The sequence below is a fragment of the Chlorocebus sabaeus genome, chromosome 18 (assembly GCF_047675955.1).
Source record: "Chlorocebus sabaeus isolate Y175 chromosome 18, mChlSab1.0.hap1, whole genome shotgun sequence".
Taxonomy (NCBI): domain Eukaryota; kingdom Metazoa; phylum Chordata; class Mammalia; order Primates; family Cercopithecidae; genus Chlorocebus; species Chlorocebus sabaeus.
In genome coordinates this window covers 63,897,281-63,919,485 of record NC_132921.1, presented here as the reverse complement: position 1 = coordinate 63,919,485, position 22,205 = coordinate 63,897,281, and the positions used below count along the sequence as shown (strand labels likewise).

General features: G+C 39.1%; 1 long non-coding RNA gene across 1 annotated transcript in view; it reads left to right on the top strand.

Moving 5' to 3' along the window:
* LOC140709060 (uncharacterized) overlaps window positions 1-22,205 on the top strand; it is a 611,840-nt gene that overhangs the window by 156,112 nt on the left and 433,523 nt on the right. Inside the window, exon 2 of the long non-coding RNA XR_012089391.1 lies at window positions 3,999-4,153. This is a non-coding gene — a long non-coding RNA (uncharacterized lncRNA). The remainder of the gene's footprint in view (window positions 1-3,998; window positions 4,154-22,205) is intronic.

Sequence of the window (22,205 nt, the reverse complement as noted above, 5' to 3'; positions counted from 1 at the left end):
TTCAGTTTTTGAAAGCCAAAACCTTTCACTGAGGACAATGATATGAGATATATTATAGTTCTTGATAAGCAAAAAGCAGATTTTTGAATTTAAGGCTGGGGAATGGGCAATGAGTACTGGAAAGAGTGGAAAGAGGACATCAGCTAATTACTAAGTGTTTTAATCATGAAATGTACCTGTCAAAGCTGGGCTGAGAAGTGACAAATCATATAAAATATATTAGCCAATCAAAATTAATATCCCCACTCATCTGCAAAAGGAGATAGAAAAGTAAAAAGGTCTGATTTCATCTTTCCAAATAAGGTAGCACCTCTAGTAGGGGACTGCAAAGTCCAGAATTAATCTGGGAACCAACCATGGTTTGTAGTTTCAGGAAAAATAAATAAAGAAGGTGGAATGTCTGCAGTCCCTCCTGAAATTTAGTGAATGAAATCCATCTTCACTGGAAGAATATTACATTGCTTCAATTACTTTTCATGCCTCATATGTCTGTCTCTTCCACTGCAAAAGGCTGTCTGACCCCTTGGTAATGTTCTTATCTGATCTGACAATCCTTTACCACTTTAGAATCATTTATAACGTTTTGAACATCAGATTGCTATAGCACTAAGTGGACTTTCGATCAGTGTTGCTGACTGATCTCATTTGATTCTGATTGCCCATGCTAAACACATCAAAATACTCAGTAACATATTTTAAAATAGGCATTAAGTTATAAAAATGTATTTAAAGCACATAGTGAAGTTTAAAACAAGATAAATGAGATTTCCCTGTGCCAGAGATGAAACAGGAATCTCCAGGGGTGAAAGGAGTTGCATCTGCCTGATACACATCTCAGATATTAGGGTAGACTTTTTAAAGGGAACTGGAAATATTTGCTCACTAACTTAGTATTATGACTAAAAGGGTGCTGTCCACTCCAGGCCAGTAGTGTGAAAAAAGACATAAAAACACCTGAATTTTCATATGTGGATGCGAGGGCCACATTTGTGAATGTTTTGTCATGGCCCTATTTTGGTGACTCCAAGTAGATTTGATCTTGCAATATCAGGATCAGCTTCATGAAAGCTTCCAGAAAATTTCATGTGCCCTTAATTCCATGAGATGTGTCATTTAACATGTACCCTTTTGACCAGATTAAATTTCTTTTGAAATCATGCATCCCTAATCCTATAAAAACCTTTTCTTGGACAATCTGTGATCTTTATCACTTCAGTATTGTTTCTGCCCTGTTTTCTTACCCTTCTGGGCCTCCAGTGATATGTATGTTGGATCTTTGCATCATGCCCTATATATCATGTATATGCTTTTCCTGTATTTTCCATTGCTTTTGCTCTCTTTGTTTCTGCTTATTTTTGACCAACCTATCTTTGAGTATTAATAATTCTTTTTCATGTCTGATCTTCTTGTAATCATATGAATGTAACTCTTAAGTGTAGTTGTTAATTTTTTTCAAGTCCAGCACTCTTGGTTAATTCTTTTCCCAGTTATCTGGAAAAATTCTTCATCTCTCATTTGTTATCTGAAATTATTAATCATAAATTTATAAAATTCCATATCTGATAATTACAATAGATATTTTACCTGTGACTCAGCTTTTATTGTTTATTTTTTTTTCTTTGAATCCTATTTCTTGGTGTGCCTCATTCTTTTTATTGAATGTTGACCATTGTGTGTAATGCATTGTAGAGGCTTTAGGTGATGTTATCTTCCTCCAGTGAATATTCTCATCATCTAGTAGTCAGGAAAAATGGTGGCTGATCATCTTAATCCAATCAGAGACTAAGTTGACTGAGGACTGGTTTGGAGTTTTCTTGGTTTTGTTATTTTAAGGCTTTGTCTGAGTCTGATTTGTCCTCACTCCTAGGGTTTATTACACCAGATTCAAATCCTGGTGTATTTGTTAGAGGCCTTTTAAATTATATTGAATTCTACAAAAAGACCAAATATCAAATAGTATCTATTTTATTGTAGAGATTTGCTTGTTAGAAGCCACTTCTCCCCTTTTCCTACACAATTCTCACCTTATTGAGGTGTTCCCAATGACCTGTTTTAAGCTTTGACTGTTCATTTGAATGAAATGGGCCACTTTAAAAATTACTCAGGCCCAAGTTATTCCCAAGACTAAGTAAGAATCTCTTGGGGTAGGACTCAAGCGTCAGTAACTTTTTAAAGTTCTCCATCTAATCCCAAAGTGCAGCTGAGCTTGAATACCACTGTACTGGTCTTCCAGAGTAATCACGGTAGGATTGGCTTCTGCGAGTTATGTGAGACACAGAAAGATAGTCACCTACCAAATATTTTTGTTATGTGTGTGTAAAGCTCTTCTAGTTGCTTTATTCTGTTCTTCAGGTCTTGCCAATCTTTACTCAGCACAATTCATGCCAGTGCTAGGCTACAAAGAAATATATATTAAACAAGATCATTTTTCCTTCCTAGTGGGTAGAGATGGACTCATAAGTAGTAAATCCACAGTATGAGAAGTGCTATGACAGAAATAAGCACAGGATGAGGCTCTTGATCTAGTCTTGGGAGATGATAGGCTTGCTGGAGGGGACCTGGTGAGGAAGATGGAGTAATTCAGGCAAAAAGCAAGGTGGGGCCGGGCACAGTGGCTCACACCTATAATTCTAGCACTTTGGGAGACCAAGGTGGGCAGATTGCCTAAGCTCAGGAGTTCGAGACCAGCCTGGGCAACACAGTGAAACCCCATCCCTACTAAAATACAAAAAATTAGCCAGCTGTGACAGCATGAACCTGTAATTCCAGGTACTCAGGAGGCTGAGACAGGAGAATCACTTGAACTTGGGAAGTGGAGGTTGCAGTGAGCTGAGATCATGTCACTGCACTCCTGCCTGGGCAACGGAGCAAGACTCTGTCTTAAAAAAGGTGGTAAGAGGGCCCAGTGGTACAGATAAAAGAAACATATAGGCAAATCCTTTAGGCAAAAACTATAAGGAATACTTACGGAACTGCAAGATCCCATAATCACTATGTTTGCTTTTCCCTTTCAGTCATCTCCCATTTTAAGAATTGTGTTTTCTGATTTCATTGGCTGTATGTATCTCACTTGCTATATGCCACTTGTATTTCCTTTGATTTTTATCACCTATTTGGATTCTGAATGAGTCAGTTTGGGCTTTCGTTATTATTATTATTATTATTTTTACATACTCTGGTCTGATTTGTCATTCTGATACATGTTTTTATTTTAACCTATGGCACCATCTTATACCTTATATTATTCACATGTGACTGTTTGAAATTATTTCTAATTCATCTGTACAATGTAAATTGAACACCGACTATGCACTGGACATAACTCTAGGTACTCGTGATATAGCAGGGACACAGCAGTAAACCAAACAGGTGAGAATTTCCATTCTCACAAAACTTGTACTAATTGAAGAACAAGCTTAAGAACTTTTGATCACCGACTACAAGATGTATTTTGGAATCACTCCACTAGGTTATATGCCTATCTTGGTTCACCATCTCTCATCTTGGTTTTGCACTGTGTATGTAAGATCTACTGTTGTTTGTATTCCTGATGAGAAAATCTCTCATGTGTTCTAAGCCAGCCGTGGCAACACCCAGTGGCAACCCGTCACAGGTATTAATAGATACAGCTCATGCAACCACCTTTTTATAAATAAAGTTTTATTGGAACACGGCCATGCTCTTGTGTTTAGGCATTGTCTATGACTGTTTTCAGGCTATAGCAGCAGAGCCAACAACAGAAGCCATATGACACATAAGCCAAAAGTACTATTTGCCCTTTTAGAAAAGTTTGTCAGCATCAATCTATTCTAGATTATTCACTGTTGTCTTTTAATTCCATTCTCATGAGCCCTCATTCTGTGGATGCTTATCTTGCTGTTGGTTGTTCTGTGTGTTAGAGGGGAACATGTACTCCCCAATTCTAATGTTTCATGGGCATGGAAGAATCCTAGAGTTCATATCCTTGACTCTTTGTCTCCTCTCTGCTCCCTCTCTAGGGAATGACTTACCTGACTGGAAGAAGGACCTAGACATGTATGGCTTAGCTCCTTCTCTTTCCTTCTTTTGAATCTGCCTGCCAGTGGAGAGGTGCATTCTTGACTGTTCTTTCTACCCAAGAGAAGCTTAACAGAGAAGATCCTGCCTCTGTTGCGTAAGTCTGAAGTTTGAGAAGCAAGTTCAATCAAATTTGCACACATGTGTTCACCAAAAAGCATTAGGACTATAAAAGAGACATTTGAATCTTATCTGCCTGATCCCTTCATCTATCTTTCAATTGGTTCTAAACTTTTGGGAAAAAATAAAATGTCATTTATTGAACCCTCCTTAAAAGTTCACATTCTGATATATCAGCTAGTGGCCTTGATAAATAGATAAGGACTAGAATTTGAAGAGTAAAATACACACTGATGAGTTCTGAGAGTGATTTAGGAAGGCAGGACATGTAGGATTTTAGCCTTGGTGGGACCCAGCCACTTATGGAGGCTTTGTCTGCAAGGTGGCTGTTTCTAAATGGTGTGAATTTTAGCAAACTCTTGTTACAGACTGCCTCCATCCCAGCAAATACTGGCCACTGGACATTTCAGTAAGCATGCAAAGCTGAAGTGAAGTTTCAGCTAAATGGCAAAAGAGTCCTTCTGTGAACAGGTTTCAGTATCAGGATACTAAAAAAATGTGCTGCTTTTATTCAGTTTTTCAGCAAGGTCTGCAGGCCATGACATTAAATGCAGGTTATGCTATGTTAGCTTCCAAGCTTGCAGCTTGACTTTTCTTAGAGGACTTTGCTTGGGGTGTTTGGACCACCTTAACTAGAAAGAGAACTGACAGTAACTGGGAGTTACAGAAACCCAGCTGGCCAGTTCTCTTGCCTGGAGACCAGACAGACACCAGGTGCAATTTTTATTTCCAAACACCCTGGGGAACCAGGTAGAGGGTAGAACTTTTTCTGAAATTATATCTTTTCTCGAGCTTTCCCCTATCCTGTTTTTCCTATCCTCTCTTCATGGATCACTTTATTCATAAATCACTTGCATTCAAATTATTTACTCAGGATTTTTTTTTCCTGGGAAAGTGTAACCTAAGACAGCATGTTAGAAAAACAAATGCAGCCGGGCGTGGTGGCTCACGCCTGTAATCCCAGCACTTAAGAGGATGATGTGGGCGGATCATGAGGTCAAGAGAGTGACACCATCCTGGCCAACACGGTGAAACACCATCTCTACTAAAAATATAAAAATTACCTGGGTGTGGCAGTGCATACCTGTAATCCCAGCTATTCAGGAGACTGAGGCAGGAGAATTGCTTGAACCTGGGAGGCAGAGGTTGCAGTGAGCCGAGATCGCGCCATTGAACTTCAGCTTGACGACCCAGTGAAACTCCATGTCAAAACAACAACAACAACAAAAAAGAATAGAAAACGCAGAAGAAAGAAGGCTATTGGATCAACCAACAATACTAGCCCTACACGTAGTAGAGATGAAAGGGAATTGTCTAAGTAGAAGGTAAAACTGATTCTACCCAAAAGAAGTCGAAGAAATAAAGAAGAAAATTCTGGTGATATATCCCATTATTGCAAAAAAAAGTATACTAAATAAGAAATGCTATTCATAGCTCAGAACGTTCAAACCTGAAGAAGGGCATTGTCTTGAGGGTCACATTGTAGTCATGGATTTTCACTAGGCTCCTAGAAGCTCTAGACTCAGTAACATCAATTGAAATTTCAGCTCAGGAATCTTCTGAATGTGATTCTCCACTTGAAGTGAATGTGGGAACAAAGGAAATTTCCTCAAATAGGCATGTTTTATAGTCCTAACATTTCCATAGTAAGAAGCCACGGAAGGAACCTGAGTGATGCAGAACTGAAAATATCTTTTCAAAAGAGACAGGAAAGCCTGTGTCACTTGGCAGAGCCCATCCTAAATATAACATTTAGGTTCCAGAAACAACAGAATCCAAGGGGAACTGCATCGTAAGGGGTTTTTAAAATGGCAGATGGAAAGATATGCATCACAAATAGGATCTGGTAAGTTGGCCTGCTGATATTGCTACCAGTTTGCCAAAAGGCAGTGGTATCTTAATACAGTGGCCTGAGAGAAAAGGTGACATGAACAGGTATGTGTTTTTCCCACATAAAGAAAGCCCAGCACCATCATAACCTCCTGGTGGCACTTTTTCCTAAGTGAGTTTGTCCTCATAGATTCCAAAAAGCTTTGCCTCCTGGCTAGACTGAAGTGAGAAAGTCTGCCTTCCTGCCCTCAGGTCCCACAAGCGTCTGCCTTGGTTTTTGCAGCTTCAAAGGTTGGGTTCTGGGAACAGAATTCTGCCTTGGTTAATTTCACGAGGAAGTCAGAGATCACTTGCATTGTCAAAAATTGGGTGTAGAAGAAATAATCTTGTATGTCTACCAACTTTTTGGATTTTTAAAAAAGAGAGGCATATGAGAAGCTAATTTTAGTTCTGAGGTCCTGAAGAAACTACGTACATTTGCAGGAAAGAAAACAAGGCAAACAGCAGCTGCTGAAGAAACCCAAGTATGCCCAGGTTCAGAATAAGACACCTTTATCCAAGACTGAGAAGAATAAAAACTTTGGAAATAATGATTTTAAGACTGTAACTGGAGACCTTTGGTGTTTTGTTCTTTGAGCTTTTGCTTATAAGAACTGGAACAGTTTATTTTGTACTATAATGACTTTGGACATTTAACTTGCAGAAGCAAGAGAATTTGACTTCGGATGGAATTATGCTGGACTTTAAATCCTGTTGGCTTGTAAGGGAATTTAATTTTGAAACATTAATGTCTCTCTGGAAAATTTACACTGGAAGGCGATTGTATTCAAATTTATGACTTCTATGTTTTGGCATTTGAAAAAATGGTGTATCTTGGTGGTGTTATTCAATCTCTTTGCAGAAGCTCTCAGGGGTTTAGTTAGATGTGGTGAGACATTTTGAATGAGACAAAATATGACCTTAGAGTTAATTTAATTGCTGACTCTTCGGATCCATAGTTAGATTCTTCAAGGAGCAAAATTCGATCATATTTACCAGTCGTTATCAGAAAGATCCACAAAACAACTATAGTTAGTACTGGGGAGAGGACTCATGAAGACAGTACTCTACTAGATTTCTGATCTATCAGAAAGGTGTCACTATCCTCCTGGGTGACTCTTGGCTTGACTGTTAAATCTGATGGGCTAACAGAACAAACAGGGAAGACTAGGAGGAAATACTACTCCTTGACTTTTCAGGTTTCCATTTGGAGGTACTTCTCTAGAGCAACTCTCCTGACTTTTTGTTCCATTGGAAAGGAGGGAAGTTTCTGGTAAGTGATCAATAATCATCGATCCACATTTCTTGGTTGGTCAGAGCTAATCTGTCTGGGGATTCTCTTCTTTCTTCTTCTTTTTCCACCCCCAAACTAGTTTAAGTCGGTCTCCATGGTCTGCACACCCAAACATTTTATCCAGTAGTGTTCTCAAGTTCTAGATTCGGGGCAGAGAGTATTGGAAAGACCTTTTGTTCTCAGACCTAAGACACACTTTGGAAATATTTTTGTCAGTAATAAAAGTGATATTTTGATTTGTAGTCTGTTCATGTCTCAGTGGGTTCAGAACTTGTGCAGGAAAAAGAAGGGTGTTATATATTTGACACGCTGAGACTCCCAAGCCTAGATTTTGATTTGCTGAGCCCTGGCTTGATTTCCTGACTTGATCTACTGCCTATGGCTTGATTATTTTTCTGTGGTATATCACAGAATCATATCCTCTGCCAATTGCCCTTATTACTCTCCTAGTGTCAACAATGTAGACATGACTATACTCTTTTTATTTGAAATAACATATTTAAAGTGACTTACGAAACCTTAATGGTAAAGTGGAACAACATGTTTGGCACAAGTAAAATGGATAAAATAATTTTTATAGGATGGATTTAGAACCATTCAGATATTAGACATAGTACAGAGGAAACATTCACCTGTTTGGTTGAATTTTTCACCTTTCATCCAAAGTTTGATATCATGTAGATGCAGTAAAAGCACATTGGATTAAATTCCAACAACTGTGTGGTAGTAAATTCTCATATCATCTCTGATCCGAGCCAGTCCCAGAAATCTGCCCACATGCTGAGACCATTGCTTTTCAGTTTGTTCTTGGTCAATTTGTAATACTTTAAAAAATGTCTACATCCGAACTTTATGGAGAGTAAACTTCACAGAAAATATATATATAGTTCTTAGTGCTTTTTTGTGACTTCTTGTTTCCTTTCAACCTAGAAAGTAATTCTTCTTTTTTTCATTTTGAAGAAAAATCATGCCATTAGGTTTTCACATTCAAGAGATTTTTTTTTAAGTTGCTAAAAGGCACTTATTCTCTCCTATTCACTACATACTGGTTGGGTGATACTGCAGCCTAAGATTTTACCTTTCTTTGAGCAAATGTTTTAGGCATCACAATTCAATATGTTTTTATAGTTCTGTGTTTTCATGACTCCTTATTTGTAATCTGTTGCAATTGAATAAAAGTGCAGGAATGATCTTGCATTAATAAATAAACAAAAAAGATGGATTTATTCAATTCAGGTGACAATAATCAGAAAAAAATTGTATGTAAAAACTGGTAACTAAATTATAAGTGGATTTTTTTTTGGTCATTTTTCTATTACTGTTATGGAAGCCAGGTATCACAGTGCAGAAATATTTAATTTCTGAGTTTTCTTCTTTACCTTTTCAGCAGTATTTTTAAAGACAGAATGTAAGTAGTTTTTAAAAGAATGATGCTTTATCAGTCAACTAACCACAGGTCTTCTTTGTACTTGAAAGAGCGGAAAATTGACTTCACATCTTTTGAGGTATCTATGTAGGATTTACCTTTAAAGAAGGAAAAAATGTTTCAAAGGCAAATACAACACAAGAATTGATAAATCTGATTTCCTACCCAAGGGAAACTAAAAGCTTGACAAATCCTTTGTCAGCTACAAGTTATATTATCAACTGAAAATAAGAAAATACAGATGAAAGCACTATGATTTCATGCAAGTCATGACCAAAGTAACTGTTTATTTGTGAAACATACTGTCTTTTGTTCAGGGCATGAGCTGGAGTATTGTGTGTTTGCCTTTGTAAACAGAGTGTCAGTATATCTAAGAGCAAGACGTTTTACATCCACGGTCTCAGATGAACATCCCTCTCTTGATTTTCTTCATTCTAATGGGTTTTGAAATAATCATTGAAAAGTGGATCACAGCCGTAACTGCCAACATGCAATTTGGTCAAAGAAGCTGTTTAGCTTTCATCCTGTAATCAGAGCTGACAATCTAAGAAGCATAAAGGTCTCATGTTTGCTAGATGAGGACTAATAAAAACCCCCAACAGAGTTCAAACAGACACTTAATGCCAAGTCCATCTGGAGAGCTTTTCAAGACCAACTTCTCAGGTGGCGGGTTAATGTGGAACATTATGTGTACACCCCATCGCCACTCGCACACCCGTCACATGTTGGAGTGTCTTTCTGATATTTTCCCCCTTGACACAATATGGACAACATTGCATCATTATTGGATTGTTTTTGAAAATATTTGAAAACTGAGATAGATTAGAGTGACTACTGAACTCTCAATTTACACAAATCAGTATAAACATGCCCATTTTCAGCCCTGTATCAGTACTGAGAAAGATGAGTGCCTTTGTTTCTGGTAAGTTTTTCTATTTAAATATAGCACAGAAAAAGAAATGGGTGGAAATAATAGATGACATTTTGTTAAAGTGCTGTTGAGACATATCGTGAAATCTAGTAATCATTTAAAAATACATATCTCTATATATAGTTCAATAAATGCTTTAGTAAATTTAATTAAGTATTGGGGTAAGTAATGATGGCAAGTACAACATAGAGGTGGCAAGGTGAACCTCCGGGGTCAAACAGAGCTGAGTTCAAATCCAGGCTCAACTGACCACTAGCTGTCTTGTGTGATCCTTGAGTCAGATACTTAACTTTCTTAACCTTTCTTTCTTCATTTATAAAACAGGAATAAATTACTCTTTTTTCTATTGTGAGGCAAGAATTAAGACACTGTATGTCAAGAATAGATTTAAATTTTAGACTATATATTTTAAGTGCTTTTTTTTTTTTTTTTTTTTTTTTTTCTGAGACGAGTCTGGCTCTGTCGCCCAGGCTGGAGTGCAGTGGCGTGATATCAGCTCACTGCAAGCTCAGCCTCCCGGGTTCACGCTATTCTCCTGCCTCAGCCTCCCGAGTAGCTGGGACTACAGGTGCCTGCCACCACGCCCGGCTAATTTTTTGTATTTTTAGTAGAGACAGGGTTTCATCATGTTGGCCAGGATGGTCTTGATCTCCTGACCTCGTGATCCGCCCACTTCGGCCTCCCAAAGTGCTAGGATTACAGGCGTGAGCCACCCGGCCTTTAAGTGCTTTTAATGTAAAACATGGTACTTTAAAATATTACACATGATATTTAAAAAAATTGGAATATAGCCATTAATTGCCTCAGAATTTCTACGGGCTCTGGTAGATACGCATTTTTAACAGGCACCACAGTAGTTCTCACTTGGGTGTCTTTGGCCCTTGCTCTGAGAACCGCTGTCCTAACTTTGATACTCAATGTGTGGTCCGTGGACTGGCAGCCTCGGCCTCCCGAAGGAGCTTGTTAGATAGAAATGCAGAATTACAGCCCCATCTCAGACCTACTGAACCAGGATCTGCGCAATCTTAACAAGATCCCAGTGCTTTATACACACAGTAAAGTTTGGGGAGCTCTGATCTAGATGCTTCCCAGTTCCTCTGGGACGGCCTGCTGACGGACGGGCCACAGTTACCCAGCGGCAGTGTCTGATGGCACCTGGCAGGGACACCGAGCAGTTCATTCCTTTCCTTCCTGAAAAGTGATGGTTTTGATCAATGACTTGAGCCCTTTCAGCTCTGAAATTATCAGATTTTTAGAATGGCTCTAACATCAATTTCACCTTTCTCTTTTTCCTTTTTATCCATTTTTCTAAGCCCTTTTCACTTCTCTGGTCTAATTTCAGCTTATACTTAGCTACTCATCAGAACATAGCGGTTAGTAACTTACGTGATCCCTTTCTCTGACACTATGAGAAAAAATTCCTTCACATTTACTCCACCCCTTCTGCAGCTGAAAACTCATTTCTCCTTCATTTTACTCGCCTTTCTTTAAATGTTCTCAGTCTGGTTTCCTATTTTATTACTGTTTCCCAAAACAAAAATGTTCACAAATATTTGAAAAGCAAACAACTCCCAATCGTGACTAAACAAACCTTTGACACATTTTTAAAATAAATAAGATATAAAAGGAAGGCTAACAGAAACCGATGCAGTTATTGATTTAATCACCACTAATGAACTCAGACATCCCTATGTGCATGGTGCAGAGGCTGAGGATACACAGGTCAGCGGACAGCTCTGCTGACAACTGACTGGGTATTTCAGATCTATAAACTGTAAGGTTCTTGTTTTGTATAAACTAAGCAGAAATGCAAAGCCGGAAATTTGAAGTTCTAAGAAAATCCATCAAACTATTCTACCAAAAGTATCTTCTTTCATTTTCTTTTTTCTATTCTTTTCCCTCTCTTCTCCTCTCCTTTCCTTTCCTTTTTTTTCTTTCTTTTCCTTTTCCTTTTTTCTTCTCCTCCTTTCTTTCTCTGCCTCTTTTTCCTTCTTTGTTTTTTATCTTATCATACTCACTTTTTTTCCTTACCAAGTAACAGCAACAGAAGGCATTAACCTAGATACAATATAAAACAAGTTAGGAATACTCTTTTTTTTTTTTTTTTTTTTTTAGGTATTTAATAGTGTTGCTTTTGTCATTCCATATGCATAAAATCTGAATTGGGTGAAATAAATCCTCTGGACATTCTCAATCAAATGAATCTTGCATTTTCTTCTTTTAACTTTTGTGTATGATACTTCTGTGAATTAACAGAAGGTTCCAAGGAACAAACCGTGTTTCTGAATTGTAGCTGGTTTATCACACTCGTGATTAACATCGTATCTACATGCTTACATTTTGGCAGCCATTTAAGAAACTTTTCTCCACAGTATTTTCAGAAATCACATATTTATCACACATGCATATTTACTTTATTGTTTTCAAGAACATCCTTTTTGTCCAAAGAACACAATCTGATGCTTGTGAAGGAGCTGAGAATAATTGAGAACATGGAGAACAAAGAAAAAAAGAGGATACATTTCTTCAGGGAAAAAAGTAATGCAGAAAATAAGCACAAGTGGTTTCATAGAAACAGATGTAGCTAAATAATTGTTTCACAGCCTCTAGAAAGACAAATAGAATTCCCAGCTCTTACAATGGGAGGTAGGGAACAGATTCCAATCTGGAATGTAGGAAAATTTATCATGTTTCATTTTATTCTAAGACACGTATTTTTTCCTCCCACATTTTAATCATCTTTAAATTGAGATGCCTCTTATGATAAATGTTCTGGTATTGTTTTATAGGAAGCATTTTCCCCCTTTCCTTTCCTAGTGGTGGATAAAGTAGTGATGTGGCTTACAAACAATGGTTACTGAGACTCAGTCGTATATAGGTGCAGGGGTGATTTCAGTGAGGCCGGGAGCTGCTCTAGCTCCTGTCCAGAGTGTTCTAGGGTTGCTCCTACTTAGGTTGCTGAGGCATAAAGATTCATGAACAGAACTTATTTACTCTGTAGCCTTTAACCAGGAGTGGGCACACATTGAGTTGTATCATTCAGCGATTTCTTTGTTTAAAATGGGTTTAGTTGGAACTTCTGATAGATCCTGGTATTTGCAGTTCTGCTTCCTAGCTAGCACATCATAGTGCCTTGTATTCACCACTGTTTCTGCTCATTAACCCTTCATCTTTTGGGAACAGACCTGTGCTTAGCTTTAACATGCAATACACATCTTCATTAAGAACAAAGCCATCTAGAGAATAGAACAGTGCCCTAGCCAACAAACCTTTGCACTTAACAGAACCAAACGCTTCTACACCTATTTCTTTGGCCACAGATTTACAATTTCTTCTGATCAGAAGACTCTTGAGAAGTGCTTATCTCAGGTGAAGCCTGTACCTGAGTCATGACAGATACCACGCCAGTGACATTTGAGACTTCTGCTTGTCTGTACATCTTAAAGAGCCGCGTTGAGTGTTGGTGGACCGAGTTGTTGTTTTTGTAGACACTCAATCTTTGTGTCCCCTACACTGCAAGTTTTATGTTGGAAGAACTCTCTTTTATATCTTTTCAAACAGCCAGACACTTTGGTGCAGTTTAAACTGGAATGCAGAGGGTATATACCTAGGAGAGAAACTGCTACCTCATGGGTTATATGTACATTCCACTTTCGTAGATGTTGCCGTCATTTTCCACTGTGGGTTTACCAGCAACATATGAGAAATTCGTTTGCCCCATGTGCCGCACCCCCATCCTTGGAATTGCCTATGGTTTTCACTTCAGTAATTTTTGGATTTGTGGTGGCATCTCATTGTGGCCTCAATTTGCATTTGGCGGATGACTAATATACCCATTTATATTCTTACTGGCCCATTTGGATACCTGTGTGTGCATGTATATATGATTTTTTTCTTCTGCCATTCAAGTCTTTTGCTTACTTTTCTACTTGGTTACTGTTCTTATTGATTTATGGATGCTATTTATAGAAGTCCTCTTTCTGTCTTATATGTTGTTGAACATTTTTTTCTCCCACCCTGTGGCTTGCACTTTTACGCTCTTAATGGCACATTTTGACGTAGCCCAATCTGTCAGTTTCCCCATTTATATTTAGTGTTTTTTTGGGTACTATTTAAAAAGTCATCCTCTACGTTGGAATCATGGAGATATTCTCTCCATTATTTTCTCTCTCTCTCTCTCTCTTTTTTTTTTTTTTTTTTTGATAGTCTTACTCTGTTGCCCAGGCTGGAGTGCAGTGGCATGACCTTGGCTCACTGCAACCTCCGCCTCCCAGGTTCAAGCGATTCTCCTGCCTCAGCCTCCCAATTAACTGGGATTACAGGCATGTACCACCATGCCCGGCTAATTTTTGTATTTTTAGTAGAGCCGGGGTTTCACCATGTTGGCCAGGCTGGTTTTGAACTCCTTACCTCATGCGATCCACCTGCCTCGACCTTCCAAAGTGTTGGGATTACCCGGCCTCTCATGTTATTTTCTGGGAGCCTTATACATTTACATCTCACATTTAGTTAATCATTCCACCTTGTTGTGAAGGTGGAATCATTCCACCTCGTTGACCTATGCCTCCCATATCTCACCTTCCTCCCTCTTAAGACAGAAGCCTCCTTCTCCAAGCTGTTCAGGAGTACTGACGACTGCCAACTCGCAGTTGGGCCTTCTCTGGGTTTTCCCCTCCTGTTGCCTCCAGAGAGAGTTGCCTTGTCCCAAGTTCTCCCACTTCCCCAGGAGCAGCCTGCATCTGGTGATTGTTCAATGGATAGTGAAAAGGCTTGGCCCCATTACCTAAATTCTGGGCAGTTCTGCAGGTTCAACTCAGCTCCAGAGCAATTCATGTGGCCTCTGTTGCAACTGCATTGCCATTCAATCCTCCCTTCGACTAATCATCTTTACTTCCTCATTTTTCACCTTTTTAATCATGTTGCAATGGATGAAACTTTCCAGGAGATAAACTTTCATTTTTTAAAGATTACTGTGTTTTTTGAAAATTAATTAGAAAGTATGTATTTGCATGTAATGAATATGGTCATTATTAGAGCTATTAAAATGTTCAAAAACTTTTTAATCATTCACTGATTTTTAACATTTTACTTTTTTTAAAAATAAACTTTATTTTTTAGAACAGCTCTACGTTTACAGCAAAATCTAGCAGAAAATACCGAATGCTCCCATATACTCCCTTCTGACCACACATGCACATTTCCCACTACTGTTAACATCCCCAGACAGGGGGGCACTTTTGTTAAAATCAATAAGCCTACGTTGACATGTGATTATCACCCAAAGCCCATAGTTTACATTAGGGTTCACTCTTGATGTTGTACATTCTGTTGGTTTTCACAAAGGTATAGTGATATCCATCTGTCATTATAGTGAAGCATGATATTTCCCTGATCCCTTTATGGGAGTCACAAAGAGGGTGCCTCGTTTACTCAGCCCGCAGCTCTCAACTCCTTGCCGGAGGCAGCACGTGAGTGAATGAGGTGGGAACGGGAGTGCACAAGCACTGGAACCAGCTGGCTACTTCGGTGCTGGCAGGGGCAAGCTCCACTCATTCAGACCTGTTGTGTTCCACCTCTTGTGGGAGGGAGCGCACAGGTGAGCAGGTGCAGGAGCTGGGGTGAGTGCTCTTAAGCACCAGCAGGAACAAATTCTGTGTGTGCCCCATAGTACTGTCTAGTGGGGGTGCCTGTGACCCCATGTATTCCTTTCACCATGGCCTTGGTAGCTCATGCCTGTAATCCTAGTACTTTGAGAGGCTGAGGTGAGTGGATCACCTGAGGTCAGGAGTTCAAGACCAGCCTGGCCAACATAGTGAAACCCCGTCTCTACTAAAAAAAAAAAAATTTAGCTAGGCGTGCTGGCACATGCCTGTAGTCCCAGCTACTCGGGAGGCTGAGGCAGGAGAATCATTTGAATCCAGGAGGCAGAGGCTGCAGTGAGCCAAGATCGCACCACTGCACTCCAGCATAGGCGACAGAGAGCAAAGACACCATCTCAAAATAAAATAAAATAAAGCAAAAGTTTAAAAAAATTAAAAAAGAAAGTATTCCCTTTATATTCAGAGATAGTTAAAAGTAGTTGTGTCTGAGGGCAAGGAGGGAGTGGTGTAAGAGACAGTGTTATAAGCCTCTCTCTGTTACCTCATTTTTTTTAACCCTTGTGTACATATCATTTGAAAGAGAAGAAAAAGTCACATCTTATTTAATCCTGCCCTGAGTTTAAATCCAGCGCAACCGGAGATATCAAATCTTGCATTATTTGCAGTTGTGCCAGTGAGAAAGATTTGGTAAGTGGGCTCACTTGCATCTTTCTCTTTTTTTTTTTTTTTGAGATGGAGTCTCACTCTGTGGTCCAGACTGGAGTGCAATGGTGTAATATCAGCTCACTGCAACCTCTGCCTCCTGGGTTCAAGTGATTCTCCTGCCTCAGCCTCTCGAGTAGCTGGGATTCCAGGTGGATGCCACCATGCCCGGATGATTTTTGTATTTTTCAGTAGAGATGGGGTTTCACCATGTCGGCTAGGCTGATCTCGAACTCCTGACCTCAAGTGATCTGCCTGCCTCAGCCTGCCAAAGTTCTGGGATTATAAGCATGAGCTACAGCGCCAGGCCAGGCTCACTCATATCTACATTATCTTTCAGTTATCCAAAGCCTAGATAATCCTTAGAAGTAAAATAATCTCAGTCCTTAAGGCTTGACTTGCTGAACATAGTGATGAGTACATACTGAGGACACATTCTAGCCCCTTGATTGTTCGTCAAACACCTTTATTGAGTGTACTTCTGATAGTCACTGGGAAGTTGAAATGACATGCACTTCAGTCATGATGGTGAATTTATGCCATATGTTTAGCTGGGGCCCCATTCTCTTAGACAGAGTCTCAAGTCTATCTCCAGAGTCTTTATTTTTTTCAGGTGGGGCTGTGTAGCTGGAAAAGACTCTAGACTTGATTGTCAGTCTGAGAGATGGGTGGTGTGGGAAGAAAGAGTATGTCTAAGAGGGACTGAGATCTTGATTGCCTTGGGAATGGCTAAATTAAAGGGTACTTAAGATAGTTTTCAAGGAGTAAGAATGATGACTTCATAGGGAGATACAATGTTTCTCTGTGGCCTGATCATGGTCATGGCTGAGGAGTTGAAATACGTTAATAATCTTTTCTATTGATGATGACTCGCTAATTTTTATTGGAGAATTTCTGAGCTTTCCTAGAGTTATTTTTATTTCCATGTTGACTACGGTTTTCTTACCTCTTTAACACGGTTCTCATGTTTTATGTTTTTCTGTTCTAGAGACCATGTATGGGTGCCTAGTTTCATTCTTTTAGTAAGAAATGGCTTGGATAGTCAACTAGGCTGAAGCAGGTGAGGTGCCCATGGACCAAGTGTAGTGATACCAGCCAGTGGTGGAAGGGACACTGGCTCTGCGATGAGAGATGGCCACCGGGTGAATTCCTCTACTTCCCTGGGGCAATTCCTCTACTTCTCAGGCATCCATTTTTTAAATTTGAAAATGGAAATAATGCTACCTCCTTACCTCCCAATATTGTTGGGAACGTTAAATGAAATAGTATCTAGTGGAGTATTTGCTAAATTTCCAAGACTAAAGGAATGTTAGAAGTTATTATGAGGACGGGGAGAAATAAGAGAAAGCTTCGTCAGTTAGTTGATTAGAAATGTAATTTTTGGAACTGTTTCCATTGCTTTAATCTTGTTTGATTTTTTACTATATTTCAAATAGCAAACAATTGAGAGGACCCTTTCCTGAGGGCGAAGAAGGCTACATTGGGCATCTATGAGCTATGATTCGATAGAGACCCTGGGAAACTATTTTTATCACAGGAGTTTATTTTGATGGTACTTCTGAACCATTATTATCTGTGCTAGCTCTATCCAGGCACTTAGTACCACATGGATAGAGTATGATAAAAAATTGTGTTCTGGGAATTACTCTACACAGATGACCTTATGTGAAATTGACTCTAGTAAGCCACTTGAAGTCAGTAATAACAGAGGGGAGTTTGTGGCACTCCATTATTCTCAGAAAGCAGTTACAAGTGTCTGAAAAGAAATCTTGGCTACTTTCATAGTACTGCCTATTCCATAAGCTCTGTAGACTCAACTTGCAATTCTCTTTGATAGCGTGAGAATAAAATCAAAGGATTTATGAATGTCTGCCATGTGGGAGCTATTTTTAAAATTTAGAAGATATTAATTGACCATATATCATGTGCCAGGAGCATTGCTTAGCACTGGGGAGAGATGTCTAAGATGCAGTCTCTTCACTCAAAGAGTTCATAGTCTAGTTTTACCCTTAGGTAACTATAATAAAAAAAAATAAGAGACTGGAGCATTCAAGGAGCACTCAGTGAAGTAGGGGTATACTGACAAGCAAAGGACCGTTAAGAAAAACCATTTGTAAGATGTGCATCACTTGAAAAGACCCTAGAAAGGATCTCTTACTCATAACTGCATCTTTGCTACATGCTGCTAAGTCTTCTTATAATGTTAAAAATCACTTTGTTAGATCTTACATGTATCCCTAAGTAGAAACTGCTAATTTTCTGCATCCCCAGATCATGTGATAGAGCTTTAAATGTCTGTCAAATCATGGGCTAAAATTCCTTCAGTTTTTGTATTCTGAGCTATCAATTTCCAATTTAGAACTTGTAAATGCTTTCTCTTCATTTTCAGAGCCCTTTTTATAACCAGTGAGGATCTACCTTTAAGCATCAAGCACCTCTTTCCAAATACCCACAGTTACAATGTATAACATGTCTTTGACATTACTTAGAAGGGGTTATTGGGGTCATCTATGTGTATTTCAGGGCTTGTAGTCTATCAGTGGACTATGCCCTTTGTTCTTTCCTTTACATATTTGCTTCTCAGTACAATTCATTCAGAGGCACTTCTGTGGCAGCTCTATCAGCCATAATACTCCTGGAACAGATTCATGTCTTTGAACTTCAGAGATCTAAAAGCAAGAAAGTTCTTGTGATCCTCAACCAATAGCTCAGGAATTCTCCTCTGTACTTGTCCAAAAAAATTTGAAACTTTTTTTTTTAATAGCCAGCCTCCTCAAATGTTGGGCAACATGACTGCTTTTCTTGATGCTTTGCACTTCACAATGTACTTTAAAAAAATAGCTCAAGATGTGAGTTCTTAGGTACTTGATGTATTATTCAGAACAAATTCGTTTGAAGGTGCATCAAGACCTTACTGTCGGAGCCACTATTTCATGTTTCCTTTGTTTTAATTCACTCAGTATCTGGGTCTAGAATTCATAGCGATGTGTTCATTCTGTTGAGGAAAAGTGTCTTTTGAAACATCATTCAAAAAAGCAGAAGGCTTGCTTTCCTTTCTTTGTAGCCTTTGCTTAAAGAACTTAGTGAATTGAGTCTACTCAGAACTTTCATGTGGCCTGAAAACTGTATCTATACCTTTCCACTGCACCCCATACTCTTGCATCGTTTAACCATTGCCACAAGTGAGGAAGGCAACAGGATCTTCAAGATCCACAGTTTTGACCATTCACTGAGTACTGGCGTTCATAGTCTCAAAGGGTTAAAGTATTTAATGGGACTCTTTATGTCCTAATCTGGAAAAATCATATTCAATAACAATTTAGAATTTGGAGTCCCCTTTAATTTTCTCTCTTGCAAATTTGACTAGCAATTAATATGAAATGGAGTTAGCATTTGTGAAAGTTCCTGCAAAAGTCAAATTAGACACAGTAGAAAATGTAGCGTATGCCTCCTGGATATCAGCATTGAAGTGTTGTGAAGTCAGACTAAAGCAACCTTCAAAACGTGTGTTGTTAGAGCTCAGCATGGAGGCAATGCTTTTGACCTTGGCTGTTAATTTGCAAAATGATGCATCCAGAGCAGTATGGTAACCAAGGGAAAAATAGCCGCCTTCTTGGCCCCTTGCCTGAGAGCACAGCCTCAGAGTTATGTTGGCAAATTGAAGCAGTCAGCATGACGTCAGAAACCATGCTTCAGTGTGCAAGAGGTGATTGTGAAAGGCAACAGTCACCAGAATGCTTACATTTTAGGTGAAGCCACTATAAGCTGACTTCCTGCATCATAAAGGAAAACTGGGGGAAGCTGGTTGTTTTCCATTCAACAGTGTGTCTGCCACCCACTCAAATCTCTGCTTCCTTACAATAACGTGTATTCAAGATGAGAAATATAGATTGACTCTTTGCACCTCATTAAGCTCATCCTCTTGTCTTCCAAGCAGGAGCTTATAAAAACTGTGGTAGCTGCCTGAAATTATGTCACTGTCCACTGAATAAGTAAATGCAGTTAAAAAATCTCCGTTAACAGTGTTGTTTGAGAAGTTTTATGAGTTTTATAGCCGTTTTTGCTTTATTCGTAAGGCTTCATTGGTACAACCTGCAAGTAGCAGAGATCAATTCTTTCCACATTTCCTCTGTGTGTGTGTGTGTGTGTGTGTGTGTGTGTGTGTGTGTGTGTGACAGAGAGAGAGAGAGAGAGAGAGAGAGTAGGGTCTTCAATGTGCCTGGGAGTCATGGAAACAGCATAATTTGGCTTGGCAATGTGTTCCTTTATAGTAGAATTTTCCTGAAGATTGCAGTAAGGTATTATGGAAAGAATTCTAAACTTGTTTTTGTATCTTACGATTTTGTGATCTTGGAAAGGTCACTTGGATGTTCTGATCTGGAATTCAGTTTCCTTATTTATGACAGCAGACTTGGATTAGAAAAAGTCTCAACTTTCAACCCCAAACTCTGTTGTATTCTACTGTACTATTAAAGTGAAGATGTACAGCCTTGTGTAACAAACACATGCATGGGAGTCTGACTAACCTGGGTTTTAATCTCTGCTCTGTTCCTTATTTGCCATATGAACCTAGGAAACCTTCACTTTTCTGATGGTCGATTTCTTCATCTTTAAAATTGGAATGATAGCATTCCTTCAGGATGGTTGGAAGGTCTAAAAATAATATGTCAGGGAGATAGTATGGTTCCTGGCACAGAGTAGGTATTAAATATTGATAGTTCTCATTATTGACACTATGATAAAGATTAGTGTTTTTTAAGTTCGACAGTCAGGTGGAACTGAGTTTAGAGGATATGGCTGAATAAAGATGTGGTTGTTGAATAGGCCAAACGGACCTGGTGACTTTAGTTCATGATGGGACCAGTGTTGGCAGAGCATTTGCATAACTGTGCAAGGTTCATATACTCAATGTGTGGCAAGTCAGTACACTGAGATACCAAGTTGCAGCAGAGAAAGAGAGAGAATTGCAAGGCAACTAAATCAGGAGACGGGAGGAAACCGAAAAGCTACCCCCCAAGAAATCTGGGGATAGAGATTTTAGAGGGTTTACATGAGTGGTGGGAAGAAGTGTGGAGATCAGTGATTTGTCAGAGTGCAGGGTGAAGTCTTGGGACGGGGACAGGAAGGAACTGCATTTTTTTGCTGATTTGGTTTCTTGGTGAGGGTCTTCAGACTGGTTGATATTAGCCACTCACCGGAATCCAGAATCTGAAAAACATCTCAAGTAAAAAGTCTCAGACTTCTGACACTCAAGATGTTGTCTATGAAAACAATGAGGAAGTTGGTGACCTACGCCCCAGTCTAGGAGACTTTTGGTTAGTAAGAAGCTCCAGTGAAGTGCATCAGAGGGAGGCTTGATTAATGCTTAATGGTGTTTCAGGCTAGAGCCTGGCAGCCTATTTTTATTAACCCTGTGGAAAGGAATTCATTTGGGATTGAAGACTCTATGTATTTTATTTATTCTGTTCTTCCTGATTCCTTAAGAAAATGTTTCAGAGAAAGCCCTTCTGTCTCTCTGCTCTGCTGTTCCCCAGCTGCCACAAAGATGAACTCAGAGTCATATGGGGGTAATCAGTCCCAATAGCCATGTAATTCCTGTTTATTTACCTATATAAGTAGCTCCATTTCTCCACTGCTCACAATGCCAAAGGCTCAGACTTTGGACGCACTATTGTTGTTCTGTGATTTTAATTTACTGTTAACAAATAATAGTTTTCATTTGTTGGGCTGTAAGTATGCGAGACCGAGTGCTTTAATACAACATACTAATTGTTCTACTTCTGTCCACACAAAAGCCTTTGGGTACTTTTGTTATTCCTTCTTCCATGTGAGGAGACCAAGGCTCAGAAAGGTTGAGTAGCTTATACATTTTATTTAGCCTAGAAGGAGGAAGAAACCCATATTTATTTCTGAAATTTGGATTGTTCGCACTAAGATTTACTATATCACATAAAATCAACCTGCAGATGTTTCTGTTTTTATGCATAAATCATAAATTAAATAGAACTAAAGATAGCTTTTTTCAATATTTTGAGAATTTTCAAACTCAGTTACCTCTGAGATATCTAAAGACACATAGAGGGGAACAACAGACACTGGGGCGTTTCAGAGGGTGAAGGGTGGGAGGAGGGAGAGGACCAGGAAAAATAACTAATGAGTACTTGGCTTAATACCTGGGTGACCAAACTCCCATGACATGTGTTTATC